We start from the raw sequence: 6,187 nt of genomic DNA, 5'->3' as shown, positions 1-6,187 counted from the left end.
CTGTATTCCAGCCTGGGTGACAGAGCGAGACCCTTTCTCAAAAATAAGAGGATTCTGTGATCGTGGGGCCTGAGTGAGCACGTCTGAAATCCATAGGGCTGCCAGTGGGACGGGATGACGGCGAGCAGCAGGCCGGAACTCCAGGGGCCTGAGCGAAGCTACCATTTCACAGGGGAAATTTCTTTCAAAATCTTGGCTTTTTTTTTTTTTTTTTTTTTTTTTTTTTTTTTTTTTTTTTTTGAGACAGAGTTTCGCTCTTGTTACCCAGGCTGGAATGCAATGGCGCGATCTCGGCTCACCGCAACCTCCGCCTCCTGGGTTCAGGCAATTCTTCTGCCTCAGCCTCCTGAGTAGCTGGGATTATAGGCACGCGCCACCATGCCCAGCTAATTTTTTGTATTTTTAGTAGAGACGGGGTTTCACCATGTTGACCAGGTTGGTCTCAATCTCTCGACCTTGTGATCCACCCACCTCGGCCTCCCAAAGTGCTGGGATTACAGGCTTGAGCCACCGCGCCCGGCCAAAATCTTGGCTTTTAAGACTACCTCACTGGCCGGGCGTGGTGGTTCACACCTGTAATCTCAGTACTTCCTCGGAAGCTGAGGTGGGTGGATCACCTGAGGTCAGGAGTTTGTGACCGGCCTGACCAAGATGGCAAAACCCAGTATCTACTAAAAACCCCAAAAAATTAGCTGGGAGTGGTGGTGTGTACCTATAATCCCACCTACTTGGGAGGCTGAGATAAGAGAATTCTTGAACCCAGGAGGCAAGAGGTTGGAGCACCACTCTTATTTCAGCCTGGGTGATGGAATGAGACTGTCTTTTTTTTTTTTAGACCTTGTTTTTGAGAGTCTCACTGTCTCCCAGGCTGGAGTGCAGTGGCGCAATCTTGGCTCACTGCAACCTCCGCCTCCCAGGTTCAAGTGATTCTCCTGTCTCAGCCACCGAAGTAGCTGGGACTACAAGCATGTGCCACCACGCCTGGCTAATTTTTGTATTTTTCATAGAGACCAGGTTTCACCATGTTGGTCAGGCTGGTCTTGACCTCCTGACCTTGTGATCCGCCTGCCTCAGACTCCCAAAGTGCTGAGAATACAAGCATGAGCCACCACGCCCAGCTGAGACTGTCTTTTAAAAAAAAAAAAAAAAAAAAACACCTCGCTTATGGGCTTGGGCAGAACTAGAGTATCTAGGATAATTCCTTAACATTTACTTACTAGTAGCTTTAATTACCTCTGCAAAATAGTTTCACAATAATACCTAGATTAATATTTGAATAGCTGGGAACTCAAGTCAAGTTGACACACTACAAAGCCATCGTGGTTCAGCCCTGTGAGCTCTGCACCCACACGCATTTGCTTAAACTTCATCTCCAGATGACGGCAGTAACAAAGTCATTCTAACTTAATGCAGTCATCACACATAAAACCCCAAACACTAACCCTTTGCAGGATTTAATGACCGCTATCTGTCTGCGCACTGACTCTGGGGGAAGTAAATCACCAAACTGCGTCTGACAGTTACTGGAGTGTTCTACAGCTTGTTTATCAATTCCAAGGCAGCAAAGTTAACATTCGTATTTTTCAGTTTGGTTTAATGTCAGCATTCCCTGACTGTGACGTCAACCTCACGTATCACTCTTGAGGTTAGATGGCAAACAGGTAGGTAGGATCCCTTCCAGTCAGCACCACCCCAAAAGGCGGCCGATGGACTGGGGCGGAGGTGTTTCCATTGCAGGCTGGACTGAGCATTTTACCGCGTTGACCCTGGAGACACAGAGGCCCCAGATAAGGAAAGCTGACTGACCAAACTTCCTGACCCAGCAGCAAAGCACATTCCTGACGTTGACAGCCGACCAGAAGTGCAGGCCTCTGGGGCTTTTCCTGGGTCTGAGGCAGGACAGGCAACATGCAGGCCAAGTTTCAAGAAACCGTTCTCAGTGAAACGTTTAAGACAGGCCTGGGGTTAGCCCCAGCAACAGCGAGCCCCCGTCTCTGAAAAAAACTATATATATATACATGTAAAAGAAATCTATTTATATATATATATATACATATATATATGTATATATATATGTATATATGCCACCCAGCCTGGCTAATTTTTGTTTTGTTTTGTTTTTAATTTGAGACAGTTTCACTGTTGCCCAGGCTGGAGTGCAATGGCGCAATCTCAGCTCACCGCAGCCTCCGCCTCCTGGGTTCAAGCAGTTCTGCCTCAGCCTCCCAAGCAGCTGAGATTATAGTCATGCACCACCACGCCCGGCTAATTTTGTATTTTTAGTAGAGATGGGGTTTCTCCATGTTGGTCAGGCTGGTCTCCATCTCCCGACCTCAGGTCATCTGCCCGCCTCGGCCTCCCAAAGTGCTGGGATTACAGGAGTGAGCCACTGCACCTGGCCGAAAAAAAAAAAAAAAAGTAAAAAATTAGCTGGGCATGGTGACATGGCCCCTTTAGTCTCAGCTGCTCAGGAGGCTGAAGTGGAGAGGTCACTTGAGCCCAAGAGTTGGAGGCTGAAGTGATACTTCAGCCTGGGCAGCAAAGCGAGACCCTGTCTTCAAAAAAAAGGTAAATTAAAAGTTTAAAGCAATGGTTCTGAAACTTGGCCCCATTAGAATCACCTGGGAGGCTTCTAAAGGTCCTCTATCACAGGCGTCCCCAAACTTTTTACACAGGGGACCAGTTCACTGTCCCTCAGACCGTAGGAGGGCCGCCACATACTGTGCTCCTCTCACTGACCACCAATGAAAGAGGTGCCCCTTCCTGAAGTGCGGCGGGGGGCCGGATAAATGGCCTCAGGGGGCCGCAGTTTGGGGACGCCTGCTCTATCAGGACTCACCCCAGGTCAGTTAATTCAGAACTTCAGGGTATGTTTTAAAGAACCCCCAGCTGACTCCAGTGTGCAGCCAGACCACTGGTGTAACAGGTAAATGGGTTTCAGAGGTGGGGATGGCCAGGCAGGGCTAGGATGCCAAGCTTTCAAGGACACAGTGGGAGGCAGCCAGGCTTTCCCTGAAAAGCCCGAAGTCCTGGTAATGTTCATTTTAGTGAGTTCAGCCGATGCAGGAAAGTGGCCTCTGAATGCCACCAACACAGTCCACAGAGCTGTGCCATGTTGCGGGGTGGGGACTGTGCTAGGAGCCTGCTTCCTGGGAATATGTTCCATGCTGAGGCCTGTAGGTGCAGCCACGTCGGCGGGTTCCAGCACCTGCTCCCCCGCAGCAGCCACAGTGCAGGCAGCAGCATCGGAGAACACAGAGCCAGGCTGTGTGACCCTGGATTCTGGCTTTTCCCTAACAATTGTGCTTCAGTTTCCCCATCCGAAAAAGGGGGCCAACAACACAGTGGTAAACCACTCAGGTGAGCACATAGAGCGAGTAATACAAAGTACAAAAATTGGCCGGGCACGGTGGCTCAAGCCTGTAATCCCAGCACTTTGGGAGGCCGAGGCGGGTGGATCACGAGGTCAAGAGATCGAGACCATCCTGGTCAACATGGTGAAACCCCGTCTCTACTAAAAATACAAAAAATTAGCTGGGCATGGTGGCATGTGCCTGTAATCCCAGCTACACAGGAGGCTGAAGCAGGAGAATTGCCTGAACCCAGGAGGCGGAGGTTGCGGTGAGCCGAGATTGCGCCATTGCACTCCAGCCTGGGTAACAAGAGTGAAACTCCGTCTCAAAAAAAAAAAAAACATAAAGTACAAAAATTAGTCGGGCATGGTGGTGTGTGTCTGTAATCCCAGCTACTCAGGAGGCTGAGGCAGGAGAATCGCCTGAACCCTGGAGGCAGAGGTTGCAGTGAGCCAAAAATTCATGCGACCGAACTCCAGCTTGGGCGACAGAATAAGACTTCATCTCAAAAAAAAAAAAAAAAAAGGCCAGGCATGGTGGCTCACACCTGTAATCCCAGCACTTTGGGAGGCTGAGGCAGGCGGATCACCTAAGGTCAGCCTGACCCATATGGTGAAACCCTGTCTCTGCTAAAAATATAAAAATTAGCCAGGCGTGGTGTTATGGACCTGTAGTCCCAGCTACTCGGGAGGCTGAGACAGGAGAATTGCTTAAACCCAGGAGGCATAGGCTGCAGTGAGCTGAGATCACACCACTGCACTCCAGCCTGGGCAACAGAGTGAGACACCATCTCAAAAAAACAAAACAAAACAAAACAAAAAACTCTCAGATCCCATGCAAACTCACTCTCACGAGAACAGCACGGGGGAAACCAGCCCATGAATCAGTTACCGCCACCTGGTCTCTCCCTTGACATGTGGGGATTATGGGGATTACAGTTCAAGATGAGATTTGGGTGGGAACACGAAGCCTGACCATATCAGTGTGATATATTTTAACAAATACACCTGGGTAACCAGAATATTTCTAGCACTTCCAAAAGTTCCTTGGGTGCCTTCCCAGTCAATCTCTACCCCATCCCTTCCCCAGGCAGCCCACTGTGTGTGTGTGTTTTAACTAATTGCCAATGTCTTGAAAAAAAAAAAAAACCTGGCCGGGCGCGGTGGCTCAAGCCTGTAATCCCAGCACTTTGGGAGGCCGAGGCGGGTGGATCACGAGGTCGAGAGATCGAGACCATCCTGGTCAACATGGTGAAACCCCGTCTCTACTAAAAATACAAAAAACTAGCTGGGCATGGTGGCGCGTGCCTGTAATCCCAGCTACTCAGGAGGCTGAGGCAGGAGAATTGCCTGAGCCCAGGAGGCGGAGGTTGCGATGAGCCGAGATCGCGCCATTGCACTCCAGCCTGGGTAACAAGAGCGAAACTCCGTCTCAAAAAAAAAAAAAAAAAAAAAAAAAACCTGATTTCATGTAAAAATGTCAATGTCTGGGTCTTTTTTTTTTTCCTTGTGTCACCCAGACTGAATTCAGTGGTGTGATCAGAGGTCACTGTATCCTCCGCCTCCTGGGCTCAAGTGATCCTGCCACCTCAGCCTCCTGAGTAACTGTGACTACAGGCACATGCCACCATGTGCCTGCCTCATTTTAAAACTTTAGACGAGGTCTTGCTAAAGTACCCAGGCTGGTGGGCGAATCCTGGGCTTACACGATCCTCCTGCCTCCCAAAGTACAGGGATTACGGGCATAAGCCACCATGCTTGGCCTTAGTTTCTGAGTTCTGTGGGATTGGAAAGGACCCCACTGGGCCTGCATTCCCGGAAGGCAACAGTCGGTCACCCCCTTAGGCAGCCGACGTCCCTCCCGCCTGCTTCTCTTCCCTGCCTATCCAGACCCCAAGGCTTCTGGGTCTGCACCTCTCATCCATGGTCTCTTGTGCAGGTTGCTGGCTTCCCAGTTCTTGCTTTTTGTGTAAAACTCCTCTATGCCCAGGTACTCATGAGTCCAGGGTTTCCGAGGTTTCTCCGCCTTTGACAGCTGGTCTCCCACTGCTTCAAGGATCAGGGACTCCCCTGACTACCTTGAACTCTGGTTCATCCAGACACAGCACAGGGGGCAGGCATCACATCACCGCCATCGGATTCGGCTCTAACAGCCCAGCCTGGCCAGGGGCACTGCAGCTTCTTCCCAAGGGTCTTGCTGCAATGTGCAAGGGCTGGGTCATTGGGGCTGCTGTCCACCGGAACCAGGGGTGATAGAAGACTCATCTGCATATGTGACCTAAGACAGTAATTAAACCCAAGCGCCCCGGGGGTGAGAAGTAAGCACATTAATTCAGGAGCAATTAAAAACCCTCCATTGTCACCCAGGCACAGCCACCACTTCTGAGACTGTCACTAACTGAAGACAGCTCTAAGCTGTCTCCTGGCCACCTGACTGCCACCATGGCGGCACCTGTTTAAGGAAGGACCACAGCTCTGCCACCGTCAGCCTTTTGCCAGGTCCCTGATGCACTTATGGAAAGGTTACTGGGCAAGGCAATGTCCTCGATTTTTTTCTTAATTGTAGTAAAATAAAGATAACGAGATTTATCCTTTTAACTTTATTTTTTTCCTTTTTTTTTTTTTTTTTTTTTTTTGAGACGGAGTTTCGCTCTTGTTACCCAGGCTGGAGTGCAATGGTGCGAGCTCGGCTCACCGCAACCTCCTCCTCCCGGGTTCAGGCAATTCGCCTGCCTCAGCCTCCTGAGTAGCTGGGATTACAGGCACGCGCCACCATGCCCAGCTAATTTTTTTGTATTTTTAGTAGAGACAGGGTTTCACCATATTGACCAGGAT

The sequence above is a fragment of the Saimiri boliviensis genome, chromosome 11 (genome assembly GCF_048565385.1).
Source record: "Saimiri boliviensis isolate mSaiBol1 chromosome 11, mSaiBol1.pri, whole genome shotgun sequence".
Taxonomy (NCBI): domain Eukaryota; kingdom Metazoa; phylum Chordata; class Mammalia; order Primates; family Cebidae; genus Saimiri; species Saimiri boliviensis.
Note: the sequence above shows the minus strand (reverse complement) of the source record.